We start from the raw sequence: 26,795 nt of genomic DNA, 5'->3' as shown, positions 1-26,795 counted from the left end.
GACCAAAAGAATCTCAATTAGTCACATGGCAGAGTATATAAAACCAGTACACATGCACATGAAGGACAAATAGTCTGGACAACTGCAATCACAAGGAATCAAAAATAAATAAAACGGCCAGCAGTCAAAAATGTCACATAAAATCAATACTTTATTAATGATCTATAATTGGACAAAGGTACATGAGAGGTGGGGGGAAAAGGAATCACCAAAGGCTAGACAAAAGGCCTAGTATGTCACCCACATCGAACAGGATAACAACCCCGTATGGTCACAGTAATCAGGAGTTCATGCAAAGTAGCCCCATAATTGGTAAATAAAATATACATTAGCATGATAACCAGGGGCACCAGGAACTCTCTGACAGTAACGAATATATATAGTAGAAAACAACTGTTCAAATAGTATGGACCTACATAGGGTCTATAATATTACCTGGCCGAAGTGGAAATGACACATACAGCGGCCAAGACCCCGACGCGCGTTTCGGAGCGTACTGCTCCTTCCTCAGGGGGCGTGGCTGGCATAGTCAATGATTGGAGTTTATAACGTGCCAGCTCTGCAATTATTGGATGCGCCGGCTGCATGTCATGACTGAGGTAGCGCCCTCCTCTAGACGAAGCGGAACCACGCGGGCCCCACGTGATCCGGAACGTCAGAGGGAGGAACCACCAGCAGGCCGACCAGTCAGCACATAGACATAACCGGAAGTGCAATATCCGCCATTTTGGAAAAGGGTAAGTGGAAGGGAATGGACAAACAATAAATAAAACAGACACAGTAGAGAAAAACAATTTGAGTAAGCCGGACATCAAGTGACAGTATATAGAGGCATGTATAGTTACAGTGCCAATAACTAAACACGAAGTGGGGAGGAAAATACTTTCCACCTATATCAATGTGTGGAAGTCCTAGTACGAACCGCACATACAACCATGAATGAAATTAAAAACAGACAATGTAAATTGTCGCAGCAGGGTTACCGCATAATAAATTCTACATAAAATGTCAATAGTTAATGATTGATCATAGTAGTATTCATGGTGGGTAACATGTGCAGTGCACATCTGTCAGATGGACTAATAACAAAAATAGAGATGGCATCATAACATATGGTGACATGTACACATAAAAAACCACCGCCAATGCAATATATGTAAAAAACAATAAAGGCATATGGAAAGCCAATGTGTAACAAGATGTTACCCCAAATGGGCATACATATGTCAGCATGTATATTTGTGCGCTACGTACATCGTTATATGTGCACATATAACACGCACGCAACATCATGGAATCAATGTCCAAAAAGGAACATGCCCATAAAAGGGGGGACCCCAAAAGACCATTGTTATACGTAAAAAGAATTGTACACACGAGCACATAAAATGCAGAGTTGGACCGATAACCACATTAACAAACAAGATCAAATTGTCCATATGGCATACTGAATTAGCCACAAAAAAGAAAGACAGTTATCTTCTTGACAACATCTTCATTGATGATATTCCGGCCAGAACAACAACTTGTTGTTAAAAGACATTCCTCCAACAATTTCCAAATCATCCATACTGCACAGTCCGAAATTTCAAAAGACGTGTCTAGATATTAAAGAGAAGTAAAATAAAATCAATAAAAAGCAACAAAAAACCAATAAACAAAACCAAAGAAAGCCGCAGTGATATCGCTAATGTTCAGCAGGCGGGGACTATAAAAACGGAGCATAGGATATGTTCTCATTTAGACCATTTGGATACATAGTACCTAGTCTCCATATCCACCGAGTCTCAAGTTGAGCCAGGCGACCAGACAACTTACCACCCCTTATATTTATTTTAAGGGAATCAATACCCCGAATCCTAAGTAGTGCAGAGTTGCACTGATGGTACTCCTTAAAATGTCTGGGCAACGTTTTTAAAAGGGAATCATCAGTACAGGTCAGAGCGGCCTGTATACCTAGAACATGTTCCCTTGTACGGACTTTAAGCTGCCTTGTGGTCATGCCCACATAAATTAATCCACAGGGACACGTAGCATGGTACACCACATATCGAGTGATGCACGATATCCGACACTTGATCTTAAATGTTTTTGTACCATCATGATTGACAAACGAGTTACAGCGCTCGATGTTCGGACAGGCCACACATTTACCACATGGCGAGCAGCCATGCCCAGCTGGAAACGCATCCAAAAAGGTGGACGCCGGACGGTGGACATAATGACTAGTAACCAGCTTGTCCCGTAAGTTGTTGGCTCGTCTGAATGTAATGGGGGGAGACTTAGGAAGGAATTTAGCTAAAATGGGATCAGCCTTGAGAATAGGCCATGCCTTCCTCATTGCTGTCCGAACCATCTCATGCAACGGGTGAAAGGAGGTAATAAACCTCACGGTGTTAGAATTTTTATGTTTCGTCAATTGGGCATTCCTGTAAAGGAGATCATCACGAGTCGAATATTTAGCACGTTGATAGGCTTTCTTGACACAGCGTTTACTATACCCGCGTGACAGGAATCGTGCTTGTAATTCCTTAGCTCTACTGTAAAAATCATTATCTGAAGAGCAAATTCGACGTAACCGCAAAAACTGACCCACAGGGATAGCCTTAATGAGATGGTGCGGATGGCAAGAGGAGGCATGGAGGAGAGAATTAGTAGCAGTTTCTTTGCGGTAAATGTCTGTCTGGATATTCCCATCTCCATCCTTCTTAATAATAACATCAAGGAAGTTGATTTTAAATGGATCCCATGTCAGAGTAAGTTTGATGTTATAGTCATTGGAATTCAAAGAGGACACAAATTGCATGAGGTCGACGGAACTACCCTGCCAGACAAACAAGATATCGTCGATATAACGCGCCCAAAATGGAACACGGTCTATCGACCCCTGTCCGTCAGACAGGAAGAGGTCCCTCTCCCACAGCCCCAGGAAGAGGTTGGCATAGGAAGGCGCGAAGGCCGCCCCCATGGCAGTCCCCTGGAGCTGCAGGTAAAAGGACCCCTTGAACACAAAAAAGTTGTGCGTGAGAGTGAACTCTAATAGCTCCAGGATGAGGTCCCTAAGTCCCAGCGGGATCGTGGATGTATTCAGAAAAAACTGAACTGCCCGCAGGCCGTCTAGATGTCTAATGCTCGTATATAGGGACTCAACATCCACAGAAGCCAGAAGAGTATCGCTCTCCAGACATAGTCCGTCGACCTTACGCAATAGATCACCCGTGTCCTTGAGGAAGGAGGGTAAGCTGGTAACCAGCGGCTGAAGAAGATGGTCAATCCATTTATTAACATTTTCGAGAAAGTTCCCCCTCCCCGAAACTATAGGTCTACCAGGTGGACAGTTAATATTCTTATGGATTTTGGGCAAGAGGTAGAATGTAGAAATAATAGGTTCTTTGACGATGAGTGATGAGGCCAGCTGTTTTGTGACAATGCCATCGACTATGGCTTTCTCAAGAATCTTATCCAATTTTGCAACAAATGCCGAGAGGGGGTTATATGTAAGCTTCCTGTAGCAAACTGGATTATCCAGCTGCCGAAATGCCTCCCTCTCGTACATTTGTATTGGCCAGATCACCACATTGCCACCTTTATCGGCTGGCTTTAACACCACGTCTGTCAAATTTTTAAGGTGATGTAACCTCATCCTTTCATCACCAGTCAAATTATCACCTCTGCCAAACTTAGGAATTTTTCTAAAATCCTCAGTCACCACCCGCACAAATAGATCTATACTTGGACACGATGTAAGGGGGGGAAACTTTGTCGAACGTGGACGAATGGATGCAGGAATCTTACCATGGTCATCATCATGTTCAGCCGCTAGTTCCTCAAGAGTCCTTATTGCCTCCTGTTCTTCCTCTGTAGGAAAGAGATGGTGTAGATCATTATTAAAGAAATGCCTTTTAAACAATAAGGATCTGGCAAATAAGTTTAGATCTTTAACCGCCGAAAAGGTGTCAAAATTAGAAGTGGGTGAAAAAGTGAGACCCCTCCCCAATAAGGATAGGTCCACCTCAGTAAGATTGTAATTACTAAGATTAATCACCTTATTATCTCTCCTGTTGGTATCCGATTGATTTGCAAGGCGTCTTTTATAAGGGTGAAAAGAGTGATCCCTTAGTCTGTGAGACCCATCCATTCCATAAGAAGAGACCGAAGTCTGAGATGTATCAGAAAGGCCACTTAGGGATGAGACTGAAATATCAGAGGTGGTACGATGAAGTTTGGAATTGTTCACACTCCTCCACAGATAGACCTTCTTATTTTGATAGTCTCTAGAATCTCTGTTAAATTTGGACAGCTGATTTTCTTTAATATTTTTGACCAATAAGTCCATGGCCTTGTCCAATTCTGATTCGAAGACTTTAACTCTATCAGCAGGGCAATCCCTCCGTATCTCTTCCTGAATTACATCAATGGATTTGTCCAGTGTTTCTATATTCACCGTATTAGAATTAATAAGAAGTTGTAAAAATACTAGGGAGCATGTATTACAAGCTTCTTCCCATTTATTGGTAAATTTGTCATCCTCTATTGGAAAAGTGGGGATCACTTTTACACGTAATCCTCTTGGGATCATATTACTCGCTACATACTTCTCCAAAAATGCTCTGTTCCACCATAGTCTAGATCTCTTAAGTAATAGTGTTTTAACATTTTGAAATTTAGTGTCCCAATTGAAAGTACCCGCCTGCTGAACAGTGCCCAAAACGTTGCCCAGACATTTTAAGGAGTACCATCAGTGCAACTCTGCACTACTTAGGATTCGGGGTATTGATTCCCTTAAAATAAATATAAGGGGTGGTAAGTTGTCTGGTCGCCTGGCTCAACTTGAGACTCGGTGGATATGGAGACTAGGTACTATGTATCCAAATGGTCTAAATGAGAACATATCCTATGCTCCGTTTTTATAGTCCCCGCCTGCTGAACATTAGCGATATCACTGCGGCTTTCTTTGGTTTTGTTTATTGGTTTTTTGTTGCTTTTTATTGATTTTATTTTACTTCTCTTTAATATCTAGACACGTCTTTTGAAATTTCGGACTGTGCAGTATGGATGATTTGGAAATTGTTGGAGGAATGTCTTTTAACAACAAGTTGTTGTTCTGGCCGGAATATCATCAATGAAGATGTTGTCAAGAAGATAACTGTCTTTCTTTTTTGTGGCTAATTCAGTATGCCATATGGACAATTTGATCTTGTTTGTTAATGTGGTTATCGGTCCAACTCTGCATTTTATGTGCTCGTGTGTACAATTCTTTTTACGTATAACAATGGTCTTTTGGGGTCCCCCCTTTTATGGGCATGTTCCTTTTTGGACATTGATTCCATGATGTTGCGTGCGTGTTATATGTGCACATATAACGATGTACGTAGCGCACAAATATACATGCTGACATATGTATGCCCATTTGGGGTAACATCTTGTTACACATTGGCTTTCCATATGCCTTTATTGTTTTTTACATATATTGCATTGGCTGTGGTTTTTTATGTGTACATGTCACCATATGTTATGATGCCATCTCTATTTTTGTTATTAGTCCATCTGACAGATGTGCACTGCACATGTTACCCACCATGAATACTACTATGATCAATCATTAACTATTGACATTTTATGTAGAATTTATTATGCGGTAACCCTGCTGCGACAATTTACATTGTCTGTTTTTAATTTCATTCATGGTTGTATGTGCGGTTCGTACTAGGACTTCCACACATTGATATAGGTGGAAAGTATTTTCCTCCCCACTTCGTGTTTAGTTATTGGCACTGTAACTATACATGCCTCTATATACTGTCACTTGATGTCCGGCTTACTCAAATTGTTTTTCTCTACTGTGTCTGTTTTATTTATTGTTTGTCCATTCCCTTCCACTTACCCTTTTCCAAAATGGCGGATATTGCACTTCCGGTTATGTCTATGTGCTGACTGGTCGGCCTGCTGGTGGTTCCTCCCTCTGACGTTCCGGATCACGTGGGGCCCGCGTGGTTCCGCTTCGTCTAGAGGAGGGCGCTACCTCAGTCATGACATGCAGCCGGCGCATCCAATAATTGCAGAGCTGGCACGTTATAAACTCCAATCATTGACTATGCCAGCCACGCCCCCTGAGGAAGGAGCAGTACGCTCCGAAACGCGCGTCGGGGTCTTGGCCGCTGTATGTGTCATTTCCACTTCATCCAGGTAATATTATAGACCCTATGTAGGTCCATACTATTTGAACAGTTGTTTTCTACTATATATATTCGTTACTGTCAGAGAGTTCCTGGTGCCCCTGGTTATCATGCTAATGTATATTTTATTTACCAATTATGGGGCTACTTTGCATGAACTCCTGATTACTGTGACCATACGGGGTTGTTATCCTGTTCGATGTGGGTGACATACTAGGCCTTTTGTCTAGCCTTTGGTGATTCCTTTTCCCCCCACCTCTCATGTACCTTTGTCCAATTATAGATCATTAATAAAGTATTGATTTTATGTGACATTTTTGACTGCTGGCCGTTTTATTTATTTTTGATTCCTTTAGCATAGGGTGCGCAGATCGTGCGCTAGTTGCGCTTTGACCTGCGCTGCGCACGTCAAAGCGCAACTAGCGCACGGCCTGCGCACGATCTGCGCACCCTATGCTAAAGATAGGGTGTGCCGATCGCAGGCGCCGCTGTGCGCTAGGAGGCAGCGCTACAAGCAAGGGGCGGGCACGCCGGGCAGAGAGCCGGATCGGGGGCGGAGCTACCCCCGGCCGTGCGTGCGCTTAAAAAGCGCTAATGTGAAACCAGCCTTACATTGAAAAGTCTAACGTCGCTCCTTCCCTTCCAAGCTCTGCCATGCACCCAGACAGTGGTTTACCTGCATATATGGAGTATCAGCGTATTCAGGAGACATTTCACAACAACTTTTGAGGTCCAATTTCTTCTGTTAGCCTTAGGAAAATAAAAAAATTGGGGGTGAAAATATTTTTGTGGAAAACATGTTTATTTTTACAGCTCTACTTTATAAATGTCAGTGAAGCACTTGGGGGTTCAAAGTGCTCACTACACATCTAGATAAGTTCCTTAGGGGGTATAATTTCCAAAATGGTGTCATTTGTGGGGGGTTTCCACTGTTTAGGCACATCAGGGGCTCTCCAAAGGCAACAGGCGTCTGATCTCAATTAGAGCCAATTTTCCATTGAAAAGTCAAACGGTGCTCCTTCCCTTCCAAGCTCTGCCATGCACCCAGACAGTGGTTTACCTGCATATATGGAGTATCAGCGTACTCAGGAGAAATTTCACAACAACCTTTGGGGTCCAGTTTCTCCTGTTACCCTTGGTAAAATAAAAACAATTGGATCTAAAGTAAATTTTTTTGCAAATAGAAGTTAAATGTTCATTTTTTTTTCCCAAAAATTCCTGTGATGCACCTTAAGGGTTAATAAACTTCTTGAATGTGGTTTTGAGCACCTTGAGTGGTGCAGTTTTTAGACTGGTGCCACTTTTGGGTATTTCTATCATATAAACACCTCAAAGTAACTTAAAATCTGATGTGGCCCTTTAAAAAAAAATGGTGTAAAAACGAGAAATCGCTGATTAACTTTTAACTCTTATAACTTCCTAAAAAAAATTTGGTTCCAAAATTGTGCTGATGTAAAGTAAACATGTGGGAAATGTTTCCTATTAAGTATTTTGCGTGACATATCTCTGTGATTTAAGGGCATGAAAATTCAAAGTTGGAAAATTGCAAACTTTTCAAAATTTTCACCAAATTTCCATTTTTTCACAAATAAATGCAAGTGATATCAAAGAAATTTTGCCACTAACATGAAGTACAATATGTCATTAAAAAACAGTGTCAGAATCACCGGGATCCATGGAAGCATTCCAGAGTTATTACCTCATAAAGGGACAGTGGTCAGAATTGTAAAAATTGGCCTGGTCATTAACATGCAAACCACCCTTGGGGGTAAAGGGGTTAAAAAAAGAAACACAAGATGGATTTCCCCAACCTAGGTATCATTTTAATCGGTGTAACAGCGCCAACCTGACAATGCCCAGTTCACTTCATACCTATTTATATAGCTAAAACTAATGCCACTCTAAATTAGTCCTTCTTTACAATTTGTAACTTAATGTTATTACACTCTCACAAATTTGAAATCTGCTTTCTCTAAGAGAAAAGCTGTATTACTCCTCAATAAGCAAGACTTATAGGAAGAAGAAAGGGAGCCAGGACTTACAGAAAGGCATACAGAAATGGAAGAAAGGGAGGCAAGAGCTGCTTCCTCAAGGGCCACTGCGCCTCCACCATGTACCGATGGAAGGGAACCTGCGAGATGTACAGGTATATACTGTATACAGGGGAGATGACTTACAGGTGTATACTAAATGTTGTTCCTATCTTCAAAAAGGGGAAGAAGGTGGACCCAGGCAACTATAGGCCGGTGAGTCTGACTTCTATACCAGGAAAGATCTTTGAGCAAATTATTAAACAACATGTATGTCAGTACCTGGATAAGAATGAAGTGATTAAACAGAGTCAGCATGGGTTTGTAACTAATAAGTCATGTCAGACTAGCTTAATTTCCTTGTATGACGGAATCACTGATTGGGTGGATCAAGGAAATGCTGTAGATATAGTATATCTTGACTTCAGCAAAGCATTTGACAAAGTATCTCATACAATCCTTATTGAAAAAATGACTAAGTATGGAATGGACAAGGCAACTGTTAGGTGGATTCATAACTGGCTTAGTGATCGGACCCAAAGAGTGGTCGTAAATGGCTGCACATCCAGTTGGAAGAATGTCTCAAGTGGGGTACCACAGGGCTTTGTCCTGGGCCCTGTATTGTTCAACATCTTTATCAATGATTTAGATGAAGGAATTGAGGGTAAACGGATTAAATTTGCTGATGACACAAAGCTAGGAGGGATAGCTAATACTAGAGAAGAGAGAGAGAGGATTCAAAAAGATATAAATAAACTGGAGAAGTGGGCAGCAACTAACAGAATGGTTTTTAACCGGGAAAAATGCAAAGTACTACATCTGGGCAATAAAAATGAAAAAAGCATATACAGAATGGGAGGAATAGGGCTAAGCAACAGCACATGTGAAAAAGACTCGGGTATACTAATAGATCACAGACTGAATATGAGTCAACAGTGTGATGCAGCAGCAAAAAAGGCAAATGCAATTCTAGGATGTATTAACAGAAGCATACAGTCTAGATCACATGAAGTCATTATTTCCCTCTACTCCTCTTTGGTCAGACCTCATCTGGAATATTGTGTCCAGTTTTGGGCACCACATTTTAAAAAAGACATCAACAAACTGGAGCAAGTTCAGAAAAGAGCGACCAGAATGGTGACCGGTCTGCAAACCCTGTCTTATGAGGAAAGGTTGCAGGATTTGGGAATGCTTAGTTTGCAAAAGAGAAGACTGAGAGGAGACTTAATAGCTGTCTACAAATATCTAAAGGGCTGTCACATTGTAGAAGGATCAACTTTATTCTCATTTGCACAAGGAAAGACTAGAAGCAATGGGCTGAAACTGAATGGGAGGAGACACAGATTAGATATTATAAAAAACTTTTTGACAGTTAGAGTGATCAATGAGTGGAACAGGCTGCCACGAGAAGTGGTGAGTTCTCCTTCAATGGAAGTCTTTAAACAGAGGCTGGACAGACATCTGACTGGGATGATTTAGCGAATCCTGCTTTGAGCAGGGGGTTGGACCAGATGGCCCAGGAGGTCCCTTCCAACTCTACGATTCTATGATTCTATATATGGGAGTGATGACATACAGGTATATACTATATACAGGGGGAGATGATATACAGGTAAATACTATATACAGGGGGAGATGACATACAGGTATATACTATATACAGGGGAGATGACATACAGGTATATATCATATACAGGGGAGAAGACATACAGGTATATACTATATACAGGGGGAGATGACATACAGGTGTATATACTATATACAAAAGGAGATGACCTACAGGTATATAATATATACAGGGGATACTATGCCTGGGCAATGCCGGGCTCTTCAAATAGTTCTGTATAAACTCCCCATTCATATGTACACTAGATTCAGTGGACTATGAATCTTCTTTTCACTACATAGGCCGAATGAAAATCAGATGAACATCCAATACACAATAGATGGACTATCGGTAATGTTGAAATACACTGGGTTCTGCCAACATTTGTGAATATGGTCTCTGTAGGTTCCATTTACACTAAACTCTCCAACATTTTAGTTGTATAGTGTAACCACAGTTATTCCCTTCTTTACGTACAATAGCCTTGAGCTTTCAATCTTCCAACTTTCTGAAACTGAACAGTGACACGACATCCACAGATACATGCCAATTCCAGTCTCATTCTGCACCTCTGCTTGTATTCCTGGGAGGGCAACACCAGGAGATAATATTTTTTAGTGTTTTTCTCCTGCTATTCCTGACAGCAGGTCTCCAATTTTGACAGCTTTTTAAAAGTAATTTTAACAGACAAGTGATTTCTTTGCCGAGAGATGTCAGAATCTGGAAAGTGTCAATGTAAAAGCTACACACTATGACATGTAATCACTTAACCCCCTTGTCTAGAAGCTCAGGCGGTTTGTTATACAACTTAAGATAAGGTTTGTGCCAGACAAAGTCATAAAACACATTGGGGGTGTATATATAAATGACGCTTTTGTCTCAAATACCAAGTAAGTGAAATCTTTTAGACTGAATGAGCTATGACATTACTTGGTTTCTTATGTATCAACATTTTTGCTTTGTCATAGACACATAGAAATTTTAATTTAGGAAGAACCGATTGTTTCTGTGTGCATTTACTAGGAATTTGACGGGTTCCCCATGAACTATAAGCATTTTTGCTCTGTGTTTGCAGCTATTATTATTGATCAGGATCGTCTTAAGACTAGAGTTGAGCGAAACGGGTCGAAAAATTTCAAAAGTCGCCGACTTTTGGCAAAGTCGAGTTTCATGAAACGAAACCCGACCCTAGGATGAGGTCGGCCACGAGGTCGGCGACTTACGCGCCAAAGTCGCGTTTCAAAAGTTTGTTTTGCGCTCTTTCAGACAATCAGGATCCACGGACACTGTGGGCAACGTGATGACATAGGCAGGGGTCACCACCATCTTTCAGAAGGGCATGCAAGTGATAGGCTTGCTTTGGTGGGCGTCACAGGGGTTATAAAAGGGCATGCACGCCGACCGCCATCTTACTTCTGCCGATCTTAGCATAGGGAGAGGTTGCTGCTGCTGATTCTGTAGGGAGAGCGTTAGGCAGGGAAGAAGAAAAAAAACCTGCTTCTGCTGCTAGTGATTTTGCCTGTACAACACACCAGTCACTGTGTGTGCAGTGCAAGGGGAGGCTATATTGTGGTGGATCAGCAGTGTTGGTTGTTAGGCTGCCTTCTAAGGCTTCCTGACAGCTGCATTGCTGTTTACCCACTGCTCTGCAAACTGCTTTTTTAAAAGCAATCCCAATTTTTTTTTTTTGTCCTGCTGAGGTACTGAGCATGCATTTTTTCACACCATACAGCGGTGTACGCTCCTCACACAGTACCGTGTAACAGCTGTTATCACAGCCACAGTGAAGCTGTGTGTCACTGTAGAAGGATAAGTGGAGGACTTGTTCCGTTCTTACAGACCTACACTCTAGGTTCATTCCTATTCTGCCCAATTCTACATACACCTTGTAGTTTGTGATACACTAGCCAATTTCTGCCTGTGACATAGCGCTCTGATATTCAGTGGGCCTCACACAATCCAAAAGTGTCCAGTGTCCACTAGTGTGTGCAGAAATTCAAAATCTCCCTTATCCTGTAGTCACTTTTTTCACACCTGTGCCATCGAGCCTGTGACATAGCGCTCTGATATTCAGTGGGCCTCACACAATCCAAAAGTGTCCAGTGTCCACTAGTGTGTGCAGAGATTCAAAATCTCCCCTGTCCTATAGACACCTTGTTTTACATTAGTATATAGTTTGTTGGATTTTGTCTACATTTCTACCAAAAATGAGGAAGGCTGGTGGAAGAGGCCGTGGAATTGGGCGGGGGTTGGCAGCTGGTAATGATGGTGTTGGTGGTGGATCTGATGGTAGTGGCAAAAGCAAAATAGGACCGAATGCAGGAGGTGTTGAGCCTGCGTCATCGTCTGGCTCCACAAGGCCTCGAAGGCTTAGTTTTCTAGGAGTTGGCAAACCGCTTTTAAAGCCAGAGCTTCAGGAAAAAGTTTTGTCTTACATTGCTGACTCAGCCTCCAGCTCTATCGCCTCCTCTTCTGAAGTTGTAAAAAATAAAAGCACTGAGTCGTCATTGGAGGGTCATGTTCATGAACCACACCTTTCCTTGTGTCCTTCACCCCAACCAAGATTGAAGGATGACGCAGGCCATACTACTGATTACTCCATGGAGCTGTTTTCACATACCATGCCTGGATTATCAAGTGAAATGGTGAATTACCCAGGCCAAGATGAATGTGACATGGAGTGCACTGATGCACAGCCGCTGATAGATGATTCTGCTGGTACATTCACTCAGAGCACTACATTGTCCTCGCAGTGTACAGAGCCAGATTCTGACCCTGATGAGACTCAGGTGCCCCTTCCCGCACACTATACCACCATACACGGTGACACAGAGGAAGGTGCACATGACATTGAAGAGGAGGTGATGGATGACCCAGTTGTTGACCCAGATTGGCATCCATTGGGGGAAGAGGGTGCTGCTTCCAATAGCTCAGATGAGGAGCATCCACAGCAGACATCGACATCGCAACAGCTGTTATCTGGCAGGCCCGGAGCACTCCAAAGACAGGTTCCAAAAATCAAAAGAGTTGCTGGACAGCTTGTCCAGAGGGTCAAAAGATCACAGCGTGCTAGGCCGCAAAATGTCTGCCAAAGTAGGAAGAGTGCAGTGTGGCACTTTTTTGAACAAAATCCTCATGATCAGGCCAAGGTTATCTGTAAGAAGTGCGCAAAGACCTTTAGCCGAGGGAAAAATCTGGAAAATTTGAATACCAGTTGCATGCTTAGACATTTAACCACCATGCACTTGAGCTTGGACACAACACCAAACCTCAAGTGCCACATGTGCAACTGATCACAAAGAAGGTAGTCAGCAACGCTACATTGTTTCCCCCACTGTAAGCCCACCGGTTAGCACAGCAGCAAATGTTGAGGTGTCGTTGCAAGGCCACAGCAGTCAGGGAATCCCACTGTTATATCAACGAAATACTGAATCTAGGCCATCAGAAAGAACACCAACTCCATCACCATCATCAACCCTCTCTCAGTCCGCCCTGTCCACCGCTACTTCCACCATATGCAGCTCTCAAGTCCAGCTCACCCTCCCAGACACTGAGTAGGTCAAGAAAGTACTCAGTCTCTCATCCGCGTACACTGGGTTTGAACGCCCACATTGCCAAACTAATCTCGTTTGAGATGATGCCCTATCGGTTGGTGGAAAGCGCAGCTTTCTGCGAACTCATGGCCTATGCAGTACCACGCTATGACCTACCCAGTCACCACTTCTTCTCTCGCAAAGCCATCCCAGCCCTCCACCATCATGTAAAAGACCGCATTGTCCAAGCACTCAAGCAGTCAGTGAGTGGAAAGGTGCACCTCACAACTGATGCATGGTCCAGTCGGCATGGCCAGGGCCGTTACGTGTCCATCACTGCGCACTGGGTTAATGTGGTGGATGCAGGGTCCACAGGGGACAGCGGTGGTGGGACAGTGCTGCCTAGCCCACGGTATAGGAAACAGTTGGCTGTAGGCGTTCGACCCTCCTCCTCCAGAAGCGAAAGCTCGTCCACAGAGGGCAGTCGTACGAGCACTCCATCTGCAGCTGCCACTGTTGCACACGAGGTGTCCCCCTATCGAGCAGCTAGTGGAAAGCGTCAGCAGGCTGTGTTGCAGATGATGTGTTTGGGCGACAGACACACCGCCGAGGTGCGGGCCGAGTACTTGAAGCGACAAACTGAGTCATGGCTGGGCAGTGTACATCTTGAGGCAGGCAAGGTAGTTAGTGATAACGGCCGTAATTTTGTGGCAGCCATAGCCCTTTCAAAACTCAGCCACATACCTTGCTTGGCTCACACCTTGAACCTGGTGGTGCAGTGCTTCCTCAAAAATTATCCGGAGTTAACAGCCCTGCTCCAGAAGGTGCGAAGACTTGCGCGCACATCCGCCGGTCGCCTGTACACTCCGTTCGTATGCAGAAGCTGCAGCGATTGCTCCACCTTCCCAACCACCGCCTCATTATCGACATTGCAACAAGGTGGAACTCCACCCTGCACATGGTGGAGCGGCTGTGCGAGCAGAGGCAGGCCATAATGCATTTGTGGGAGGATACACGGCCAGGCACTTTGAGAGCAGACATGGAGTTGACAGGTGTGCAGTGGTCGAAGCTGAAAGACCTCTGTAAAGTCCTTCAGTGTTTTGAGGAATGCACATGGCTGGTAAGCGCAGACGACGCCATCCTAAGCATGAGCATCCCACTTATGCGTCTGCTCATGCAAACTTTGACGCACCTTAAGGAGCAGGCGTCTGCAGCCAATGTTGACGAGGAGGGAATCCTTGATGACATTCAGCCATCGTCTGCTCAGGGACCTCTCCTGGACGAGGTGGAGGAAGAAGAGGAGGAGGAGGATGATGATGGGGATGATTACTTAGGGGAGGGAGATGCATCTCGTGGGGCAAGTGAAAATGTTGGCGTGGCAAGGTCTGGTACAGGGTTTGTGCGTGACTGGAGGGATGTGGATTTGCCAGATAGTGCTCCTCCACCCAGCACTCGCAGTGCATCATTGACACCGGGAACATTGGCCCACATGTCAGATTATGCCTTGCGGATCCTAAAAAGGGACCCCCGCATTGCCAAAATGATATGAACGATGACGACTACTTGTTGGCCAGCATCCTGGATCCACGCTATAAAAGTAAATTACAAAACATCATGCCACAGGAGAACCTTGACCTAATATTGGCTAATAAACAAGCAACTCTGGTAAATCGGTTGCTTGAGGCATTCCCAGCACACAGCAGCGGTGATGGTTCTCACACGAGCCGTACGGGCCGGGGGCAGCTTGGCAGAGGTGTTCATGGTGCACACAGCAGAAGTGGCGTTGGAGACAGGGGTTTCATGACAATGTTGTGGACTGATTTTTCAAGTACCGCTCACACAACTGGTAATACTGCATCGATGGAAAGTGACAGGAGACGGCAGTTGTCAACTATGGTTACAAACTACTTTTCCTCCCATATCGATGTTCTCCCACACAGGTCATTCCCCTTTGACTATTGGGCCGCTAAACTGGACACCTGGCCTGAATTGGCACAATATGCCTTACAGGAGCTCGCTTGCCCAGCTGCAAGTGTGCTATCGGAAAGAGTCTTCAGTGCAGCTGGATCAATCCTGACAGAAAAAAGGACCCGTCTGTCAACCCAAAATGTGGATGATCTAACCTTCATTAAAATGAACCATGCATGGGTTTCCAAGGATTTTGTCCCACCTTCCCCTGATGACACATAGGGTGACAGAAAAATGGCTTGCTTTGGTCCACCTCTTCCTGGGACTTGACCTATTTCGCCTTTTGCATCAGCTGAATGTCCAACATCAACATATGCCACTTTCTAAAACTCCCTAACTGTGCTGCCTCCCCTCCCCATGGCCGGGGTCACCACCTAGCGCACGACACCGTGCGAGTGCCGTTGCCCTGGACAGGTGGGTAGGCCGACTCTTGGGCGCGGGCACTGGCACAGGGTCCCTCATAGTGCAATCAAGTGTCTCTGGCGGTGGTGGTGCACACCCGCCGTCAGACACACCGCCGTACTATGAGGGGCCCAGTGCCAGTACCGACGCCCACGAGTGGGCCCCCCTTGCTTGGGCAGGGCCCCAGCATTTGCAATCTTTACCTCTCCCTGCTCCTCCGCTGTGTAGTCTGGGCTGTCAAATCCATACTGTGCCTAACACCATCTGAGCCTGCCTCCTGATGTATAGACATATATTTTGAATGTGTACGCTATCCATACATGTTATCCGGGGATACGGTACCCTTTCTCACCTTTGTGCAATCACGTGCAAGCCATACTGGGCCTAACACCATCTGAGCCTGCTTCCTGATGTATAGACATATATTTTGAATGTGTACGCTATCCATACATGTTATCCTGGGATACGGTACCCTTTCTCACCTTTGTGCAATCACGTGCAAGCCATACTGGGCCTGACACCGTCTGAGCCTGCCTCCTGATGTATAGACATATATTTTGAATGTGTACGCTATCCATACATGTTATCCGGGGATACGGTACCCTTTCTCACCTTTGTGCAATCACGTGCAAGCCATACTGGGCCTAACACCGTCTGAGCCTGCCTCCTGATGTATAGACATATATTTTGAATGTGTACGCTATCATACATGTTATCCTGGGATACGGTACCCTTTCTCACCTTTGTGCAATCACGTGTAATCCATTCTGGGTGTGAGAACAGCTGGCGAGCTGTTAAGCAAGCTACAGCACCTGTGGTTTGCACACGTAAGTTTTTCATTTTTTCAGGAATGACGGTTAGGCCTAATTCCGGAACTGCGGTTGACCTGCACTTACTGGGAAATCATCGTTCGCGGGTAATAATTGTAATCAGTGATCCCCATCACTAACATTGTTCAGCGGGTTATCTGCACCCGTAAGCGACAAATGCTGGCCTTTTCAGTGTAGCGCACATGCAGCCACGGACATGTAAGGGCATGACACACCAGTTATTGGCCAATCTCATGTGCCAGAGCCTCACGTGTCCCTCTAGTAAGCCGGACTCGGACCGTGGGGCATGACGGAGTCTCGTTCGTTAACGGAATTAAGCTTGCAATGTGTGCATCTGTTCTGTAGCTGGCATGGTTGAGGTTTGCCAGGTGGAGTCGAATTTAACCGTAGGCTCCACTCCTGGTGGTGCCCTTCTGGACATTCCTTTAAGATTCAGCTTTGCAACCATACTGCCCACGTAAAACAAACACTTTGCCTTCATGAACGCTGTTTGGAGGGTCATGACTCGTGGGAATAACGCCGCCCAATCAGTTAACCTGCTAGAGAGATCCTTCGTTGCTCCCAAGCATGACATCACACTCCCTAGGAGGAAGGTAATGCCACTGTGGCGACCGTACTCCTGGGGGCGACACAAGTGCACTGATGCCCAGCCACTGCTCGATGAATCTGCTGGTACATTGACCCAGACCACTATATTCCCCTCGCACGCTACACGGCCTGAATCTGACCCTGATGAAACTCAGGTTACCCTTCCCATATACAGTTCCATCTTACACGGTGACAAAGAGGAAGCTGCAGATGAAAGTGCAGGTTCGGCCCACCCGCCATCAGACACACCACCGTACTATCAGGGGCCCTGTGCCAGTGCCGTCGCCAACGAGTGGGCCCCCCCTGCTTGCTAAGGATCACAGCACTTGCAAGGTTGAAATACTGTGCAGTGAGATGGAAGTTGGGGACGACGAGGAGTCCAGACTAGTACAGGGATTCCCTAGCGAGGAGACTTATTTGATCGTTTTCAATGTTGGGACAGCAATTTTTGGGGAGCACTATACTCTGGAGAATGATAGATGGGGCCCACCATACACTGGAACATTCCAAAGGTGGACATCAGACACTGGAGCAGCACTTACAGGGCCCATTATACACTAGAGCATTAGAAATGAGGCCCATTATGTTTGGAGCATTATTTGGGCCCATAAGACAGTGGAGCTTCATCCATGGGGACCAACATATACTGTAGCATTATGTGGAGCTCATCATATACTGTTTCAAACATTATATGGGACCAATGATTCTGTATGGAGAAATAGATGGGCCTCGTCATGAGATGTAAAAAGTGAAGTATTTTTCATTGTACTATACCGTTATTTCTCTGCCGTATCGGAGCATGATGAGTTGTGGTATGTGTTAAAGGGGCGCTCTTTCGCCCAGGGCACATGAAAACTTGGAGCCAGCCCTACCCCCCCACAACTTTAGCCAAATAACCCCCATTTTTCAGTGCGTAACTTGTATTATGAAGTTAATTAAGGTTGACAAGCTTAAGTAAGAAAAATTGATGCTTTTGGCATTCAAATGAGCACTGTAGGTGTGTTTCCTGTCCTCCTCTCACTGCCGACTTTTATTCCCCATTGACTTACATTGGGTTTCGTGTTGCGGGACGACCCCGACTTTTCCCTATAATCGGCCGATCTTGCTCGACCCGACTTTTGGAAAAGTTGGGTTTCACGAAACGAAACTCGACCCTAAAAAACCAAAAGTCGCTCAACTCTACTTAAGACTATTATGTGAAATTTCTAGTAAATGGTTTCTGTGAGCGCTGCCAAAGGGTATGACCCCTTTCATTCTAGAAATTGAGGAGGAGCGTGTTGCATTTTGGTGCGGTCGCCGCACCATCAAAACTACGCATGCGGAGGCATCCGCATACATTGGCACGGCCTGCGTACCTAATGCTAAATATAGGGTGCGCAGGCTGCATGTCGACAGAGGCGGAGCTGAACAGAGGAGGTGCGGCCATGGGCGGAGCTTCACGGAGGAAGTCTGTAACCCTTCACAGCTCCTCCATTTGCTAGTGTGAAACTAGTCTAAAGGCCCCGTCACACTAAGCTACTTACAAGCGATCCCGACACCGATATCAAGGTGTCAGGATCGCGGGTAAGTCGCTATGTGATCGCTGGTGAGCTGTCACACAGACAGCTTCACCAGCGATCAGCACAGCGATGCCGAGTGCCTGGCATCGCTTGCCATCGCTGTAAAAAATAATTTAAAAAAAATAAAAAATATAGTTATTCTCACCTTCCGATGTCCCGCGCAGTCTTCCGGCCTCTCTCCACGCTCCAGTCCCAGTGATCCTTTGCACGAATGACCGCGAGACTTTGTTATCCCTCAAGACCGTGACATCTCGCGGTCATTCGTGCAAAGGATCACTGGGACCGGAGCGTGGAGAGAGGCAGGATGGCTGAACGAGACGTCGGAAGGTGAGAAACTATATTTTTTATTTTTTTTATTATTTTTTACACCTGATCGCTGGTCTCCTGCCTATCACACACAGCGATGCGTGCTGGCCAGCGGGAGACCAGTGACCAAAGAAATGTTCAGAGGTTTCTTCCAGCGATCCCGGCAGGGGGGCCGCTCGCGGATCGCTGTCACACACAGTGATCTCGCTGGTGAGATCGCTGTTGTGTCACAAAAGTTGTGACTCAGCAGCGATCTCACTACCGAGATTGCTTAGTGAGACGGGGCCTTAAGTTTAGTCAAAGTTGCTTCCAGTTACATCACAAATACTGTATAAATGTGACACATGGCATATTACTCTGCAAGTTATGATTTTAAAGGTATGAACACCGCTAAGTTGGGACTGGTGCCTAATAAGCTTCCTTGGACTTTTCTCTCCAGCTTTGATTCACTGACAGTTCTCTACTTATTGATGCATAGAATACTCTCTAATTTAGGTTATTGGTGATCAGTCCAATACAAGAAAATGAAATTCACTCATATCTTACATATGCCTCCATATTAAGATCTGGTACACGTAAAAGCTATGAAAGCTGTAATGTAGACAGATATATACAAAAGAGACAGGTAATCCACATACTGCATTTATCCGGAGCAAGCCTGTAGATGTTTCCATCAATTGATTTAGAAAAGTTCCTCTGTTGCATGGCAACCTACAGTAAAGGAGAGAAATGCGACATGATTGACATATTTAGTTAAGTTTAAATCTTGTTTCTTGGGTATATTACTCAGCTCAGTATTACACAGTCTTTGATATATGTTAATGTCAAATGCTGGTTCTCCTTACTCTTTAAAGTCTACAATTTAGCATTCAATGACAGCAATAATTTTTGCTATGACTGTCAAGCCAAATATAAAGGTTGGGAAGGAACAGAGTCATATTTTTGTGATCTAGCACACAGGGGCAAATGTTAATCTGAATCATCTTAATCATGTCTTAATGCAGAGGAGTATGTAACTATTTTACCTTCTAGCTTTCGTACATTGAAGTAAAGATTTATATTCAATTCCATATTCAAGCAAACACATTGTTAGAAAAAGCATCCATCTCTCCTTTGTGAGCTCTAGGTGTGTATTACACAGGGCAGACAAAAATGTTGTGTTATCCTGAGTATCTTGGTTTATTTTTATCTATTTTTTTTCTTTTTTTCTATTTAATCTTTTACACTACATAGATTTTTCGGAAGCTGAAAAGGTTGACCAACATTTACTAAATGCTAAAAGGTGAACACTTGCAGATATACAGTAAGGGCTCATTCAGATATCCTTTCTCATGTATGTGATTTATCCATGTTTTTCATGGATGGAACATGCACTGAATATAGTCCATGGTGCTATTCACGTGTCTTTGTAATTTTTCTGCAAAGACTTGTCTGGTTTGATCCCAACCAATAATCAAAATCACCCAAGCAAGTCTAAGGGACCACGAAAATCCTGGATAGAACCCAAATGTATCCCATGTGCAATTCATGTGCTGGCCGGGTTTAACATTGTAATGGGCAGTAGAAGCTTTCATATATGAGAAAAATTGGACTTCTGGATGAGACCTAATCAGGATAGAAAATAGTCAATGTGATTATGAAACTAATCTATTTTTTTTTTCAAAACTTTTAGACCTTGAGCTCACTTAAATATTGGACTTAGTCAATATACAGTTGTGCTCAAAAGTTTACATACCCCAGAATTTTTGCTTTATTGGCCTTTTTTCAGAGAATATGAAAGATAACACCAAAACTTTTGAGCACAACCGTATTTTCTGAAATTAAATTTTAGAAATATTTTTTTCCACGTGCCTACAGAAGCATTAAGAGTAGACGATCGAAAAGTCGAATTCGCTTGTTCGTGTGGATTTTCCTGGGAAATTCGATTCACGGAGAAGTTATTCTCTGCAAATTTTATCTCTCTTATTATGCTCTGGAATCTCTTTAGACGCCAGAGCATAATACATATAGTATGTTAAAAATAAAAAAAATATTTATACTCACCTCACTTTTTTGGCCCCTCTGCTTTTCACTGTCACCTGTCTGGTCATCATTACATCTTCAGATTGCAGCCTCTCAAGTTGAATTCACCGGGCCTCTTATGCTGGGCCTGGACTTCCTTTTCAGATGAGACTCAGCATGGTTCTGTACATTCGAGCGTCAACGGTCACAACGTCATGGCATGTGCCATGACCTAGTGTGCAAGCCAGAACCCTGCGGGGCCTAAATAGACCCTGAAGTTCTGGCCCAGCATGAGAGGACCAGGGAATACAATATGAACGGTGACCATCTAAAAGATGTGACAAGGAGTGGACGATTGAAGGTGGGAAGCTATAAGCGGTAAAATGCATATAAGGATTTTATTTTATTTTTTTACATTTTGGTGGTAATTTTTTATCCAGAAAAGTAGCTGCTGATGGCTGTCATTCTGCTAAATTCGTGCAGAGGTGAATTACAAAACATCTGAACTTTTTTCAATATGGGTTTTTGGAAAATTCATGTAGACTTCAATACCACTCAATTTTTGTTTACTCTTCTCTAATTAAGAGGACTAAGCTGTGGAAAAACTTTTAGGAATAAGGTGAGGAGCAGTAGTTACTCGCCTCCTGTGCATTTGGAAAGTTGTGTTATTAGTGTGAGTTAATACTTTACTGTAACAAGCTCTGTTGTGTAAACTTAATTTCCAGAGGTGTGTGAACATAACATTGACCTGAGGATGCGGTGAAACTATTAGTGACCTGCCAATGTACAATTATTGTATGTTTAGGACTGCTTACATTATATTCTAGAAGGTTTAAGCATATAGCACTAGCTAGAGTATTAAAGAATAACTGTGGTTTCAATTTTGCTTAATAAATCAATATGGCACAAGTGAAGATAAGAAACTTTGAAATATTTCTTACTAAAGAAAAAATGCATCCTACGCCACTTTTCAGACTCTTCTCTGAATTTGCTGCACATGCCTGCCTTATGACTTATCCAGACGTCTGTTTTTCACTGCATATTCTGTTTGCGGTCCTCACAGATAGAACGCATATCCATTACAACCTATGGAATTGTCTAGGATACCTGTCTATTTTTGATCCATGTCACATGAGTTTATGGGTCTTTAAAAATCACATGTGTGGCATGTCCGTGTGGTGTCCATGATTATTATTATTATTTATTGTTATAGCGCCATTTATTCCATGGTGCTTTACATATAAACAAGTACAATAATGTTAAACAATACAAGTCATAACTGGTACAGGAGGAGAGAGGACCCTGCCCGCGAAGGCTTACAATCTACAAGGGATGGGTGAAAATACAGTAGGCGAGGGTTGAGCTGGTCATGCAGCGGTTTGGTCGATCGGTGGTTACTGCAAGTTATAGGCTTGTCGGAAGAGGTGGGTTTTCAGGCTCTTTTTGAAGGTTTCGATGGTAGGTGAGAGTCTGATATGTTGTGGTAGAGAGTTCCAGAGTAGGGGTGATGCGCGAGAGAAATCTTGTATGCGATTGTGGGAAGAGGAGATAAGAGGGGAGTAGAGAAGGAGATCTTGTGAGGATCGGAGGTTGCGTGCAGGAAAGTACCGGGAGACGAGGTCACAGATGTATGGAGGAGCCAGGTTGTGGATGGCTTTGTATGTCATGGTTAGGGTTTTGTACTGGAGTCTCTGGGCAATGGGGAGCCAGTGAAGGGATTGACAGAGGGGAGAAGCTGGGGAATAGCGGGGGGACAGGTGGATTAGTCGGGCAGCAGAGTTTAGAATAGATTGGAGGGATGCGAGAGTGTTCGAGGGGAGGCCACAGAGCAGGAGGTTGCAGTAGTCAAGGCGAGAGATTATGAGGGCATGGACTAGGGTTTTTGCAGATTTTTGGTTGAGGAATGAACGGATTCGTGAAATATTTTTGAGTTGAAGTCGGCAGGAAGTGGAAAGGGCTTGGATATGTGGTTTGAAGGAGAGATCAGCGTCAAGGATTACCCCGAGGCAGCGAGCTTGTGGGACTGGGGAGAGTGGGCAGCCATTTACTGTAATGGATAGGTTTGTTGGGGAGGGTCACGTGAGATGGGGGAAAGATGATGAATTCTGTTTTGTCCATGTTAAGTTTCAGAAATCTAGCAGAGAAGAAGGATGAAATAGTGGACAGACATTGAGGGATTCTGGTTAGTAGGGAGGTGATATCTGGTCCAGAGATGTAGATCTGTGTGTCATCAGCATAGAGATGATACTGAAATCCATGAGATTCTATGAGCTGTCCCAGGCCAAAGGTGTAAATGGAGAAGAGCAGGGGTCCTAGGACTGAACCTTGTGGGACTCCGACAGATAGGGGGCGAGGTGAGGAGGTGGTGTGTGAGTGGGAGACGCCGAATGTCCGGTCTGTTAGGTATGATGAGATCCAGTATAGGGCCAATGATTAACATTGGAATGAATAGTGGAAGCTTTGTAATTTCTTAATTTATTTTTTTCAGACATGAAAATCAGTGATGACACATTTATGAAACTCAGGTGAAAAAAATATGGTTACACGTTACCTATGTAAAGAAAAAAAATCACTGGTGCCTGATTGAGGCATACGTGAAGAAGACAGGTTTCCAGCCCACAGAGGAATAAGAATAATGTAGCTGCTTTAAAAAGTCTATGAAGCAAGAGGGGAAGAAGGAAATGGGGAGGAAAGGGATAAAGACAGAGGCAAAAAGACTCACAAAATGCAAGATACAAGTCATATGATAGAAATAGTGTTATTCCTCATATCCGCACACATCATGGTTTTTCTTGAAAAGTCACTTGAAACAAAAGTTCTACTTTAAGCTTCTGCGATTGATGTGAAAAATTGTAACCATGAAGGGTTTTCGAGCATTGTCGTGCAAAGAAAGAATACTGTATATACTCGTGTATAAGCCGACCTGAGTATAAGCCGACCCCCCTAATTTTGTCACAAAAAACTGGAAATACTTATTGACTCGCGTATAAGCCGAGGGTGCACAGTGAGTGGCCCCAGATAATGCTGCACAGTGAGTGGCCCCAGATAATGCTGCACAGTGAGTGGCCCCAGATAATGCTGCACAGTGAGTGGCCCCAGATAATGCTGCACAGTGAGTGGCCCCAGATAATGCTGCACAGTGAGTGGCCCAAGTTATGCCTCACAGTGTGTGGCCCCATCATATTGCTGCTGCTGCCGCTGCCTCCGTTACCAAAAAGAAAAAACTATACTCACTTCCGTCACTGCCCCCTGCTCATCAGCATTGCGGGCTCTGCAGTGACTGCAGGCAGAGGGCGCGATCGTGCCCACTGACCTGAATGTCACTGCAGAGGACGCAATACAGCAGAGCGACACGCAGGGACAGGTGAATATGCCTCCCCCCTATTCATACTCACCCCCGTCATGGCGCTTGTCTCTGCAGCGCAACCCCTGCTTCTTCCATGTTCTCGGCGCACTGCTCTCTTGCTGCTTCAGCAGTCACGTGGTATCGCTCATTAAATATGCGCACATTCATGAGTTTAATGAGCGGTACCATGTGACCGCTGAAGCAGGAAGGAAGAGCAGTGCCAAGAACATGGAACAAGCAGGGGGGCTGCAGAGGGTGAGTATGATCTCTGACACCCCGCTCCCCCTCCCCCACTGATCCCCCCTGGTATATGACTTGTGTATATGCCGAAAGGGGGACTTTCAGTCCAAAAAAATGGGCAGAAAATCTCGGCTTATACACGAGTATATACGGTAAGTAAAAAAATTCTCTGAATTAAAGGGAACCTGTTAGGTCGGATAACACTGTGAACCAAGAAGATACGGCATTAATCTGCAGATTTAATGTCACGATACAGCTCTGGCAAAAATTAAGAGACCACTTTCAAATGTTCAGTTTGTATGATTTTCTCTTTATAGGTATATTTTTGAGTAAAATGTAAATTGTTCTTTTAGTCTACAAACTTCTGACAACATGTCTCTGAATTTCCAAGCAATAAATTTTGAATTTTTTTTTTGACAAAGAAAAATGGTCAAAATAAAAAAAAAAAAACAGTGCTTTCAGACCTCAGATAATGCAATGAAAACAAGTTCATAATCATTCAGAAACAAAAATACTAATATTTTAACTCAGGAAGAGTTCTGAAATCAATATTGTGTGGAATAACCATTTTAAAAAAAGCTTTCATGCGTCTTAGCATGCTTGCCATCAGTCTTTCTCACTGCTTCTGGCGCAAAAATTTAAGCAGTTTTTCTTTGTTTGATGGCTTGTGACTATTCATCATCCTCTTGATTACATTTCAGAGGTTTTCAATGTGGTTCAAATCTGGAGAATGGGCAGGCCATGACAGGGTTTTGATGTGGTGGTCTATTAGTTTTTGCCAGAGGTGTATGTCGTGAAATGGGGAGAGGAAGACCCTACGGATAGGAAATGAGGGCTGGTCACCTCCTGCTCAAACCTGAGCCTGTCCTTGCACTCCCATAACACCCTAAGCTGGTCATTCCCGCACCGTCGTCAGGGACCTCATCCCTCACTGTCACTTAGCACTTCCCTGGCAAGTGCACTAGCCAGCAAGGGTGCTAGAATCACCACTGCAGATGATGCAAGACAGGGGACAGTGACAAACACAAGATAGGCTAGGTAATAACACAACTTAGCTTTACAACTTTCTCTGCTGCAAAGCACCACACAGCAGAAGAAAGGCACCAGGATCACAAACTCACAAAACCAGCAGAAGCACCACTGATACCAGAGAGCTCCTTTCTCCAGGCTTGGTCAATATAGAATGCTCTATCACTGACAGTCAGCTGATACATCAGGTGACCATTTAAAGGATGGTGGGAGTGGCCACCACCCACATCAGCTGGCCTAGCAACTCTGTAGTTTCAGCAAGCTGCCAGCAAGGGAAACTGACATTAACCCCTGCTGGTCTGAAAGGAAAAAAATTACATTTAAATAATAGTGGAACCAGAGCTGCCATGAATCCAAAAATGGATCGTGACATTTAAGCATTAGAAAATTCCCGAACACCTTACTGAAAGTGCAAGAAAATTTACTTTTACTTTTTTTTGCTGAGAGCCGGCTGCTTTCAGTCATATATGCATGCTACACTTTGACTGACAGCTGACTCTGCAGTGCATCAGTGCAGGTTCGACTGTCAAAGTGTAAAGGCGTGATTACAACCACCGCACACTGTATGCTGAGCAGTGGCACACTGTATGCTGAGCAGTGACAGAAGCCATTTCAATCGAGTGACTAGTTCCCTTTATCTAATGCAGTCTGTGACTTTTTTTTCTTAAGAGAGAACCAATACAATTGGGCATGCTAAGATAAAATACATTGTTACTTCATCTACAGAAGTCCACCAACTGCCTACCTAAATTAATACTGGATTATTAAGGTCCATTTACACTGCAAGATTATTGACAACGAGCACTCCTAGAAATGTTCTTTTCATGATAATTGTGTGGTCCAAATGGATTACCAGTAACCAGATGAACAAACAAAACGCTTGATTGTCGGGTGAAATGACCCTTTGAACTGCACAAAAAACTTATTCTTGGCAGCACATCATCTTGTTCACATGTTCAGTATTTGGTCAGTATTTTACATCAGTATTTGTAAGTCACATCTAGGAGTGGGTGAAAAATGCCAAAGTAGTGATGTGTTTTTATTATACTTTTCCTCTGATTGTTCCACTCCTGGATTTTGGCTTCCAAATTCTAATGTGAAATACTGACCAAATACTGAACATGGTCTACCTATGTCAACAAGCTAATAAATATTTTCTTAAAAATGGTTTAACCCCTTAA

General features: G+C 43.9%; 2 long non-coding RNA genes across 2 annotated transcripts in view; one reads left to right on the top strand and one right to left on the bottom strand.

The window, feature by feature from the left end:
• The window catches only part of LOC141092037 (uncharacterized), a 223,397-nt gene that overhangs the window by 154,680 nt on the left and 41,922 nt on the right, over nt 1–26,795 (top strand). The window lies entirely within an intron of this gene.
• LOC141092036 (uncharacterized) lies at nt 134–25,782 on the bottom strand. The gene is made up of 5 exons (XR_012232663.1): nt 25,707–25,782; nt 19,637–19,709; nt 6,853–6,926; nt 3,796–3,858; nt 134–1,601 (listed from the first exon to the last, which is right to left on the bottom strand). It is a non-coding gene; the product is annotated as an uncharacterized lncRNA (long non-coding RNA).

Source organism: Dendrobates tinctorius, unplaced genomic scaffold, assembly GCF_039654945.1.
Source record: "Dendrobates tinctorius isolate UK_male_01 unplaced genomic scaffold, ASM3965494v1 ptg000057l, whole genome shotgun sequence".
NCBI classification, from domain to species: Eukaryota; Metazoa; Chordata; class Amphibia; order Anura; family Dendrobatidae; genus Dendrobates; species Dendrobates tinctorius.
This window is presented reverse-complemented; position numbering and strand designations above follow the sequence as displayed.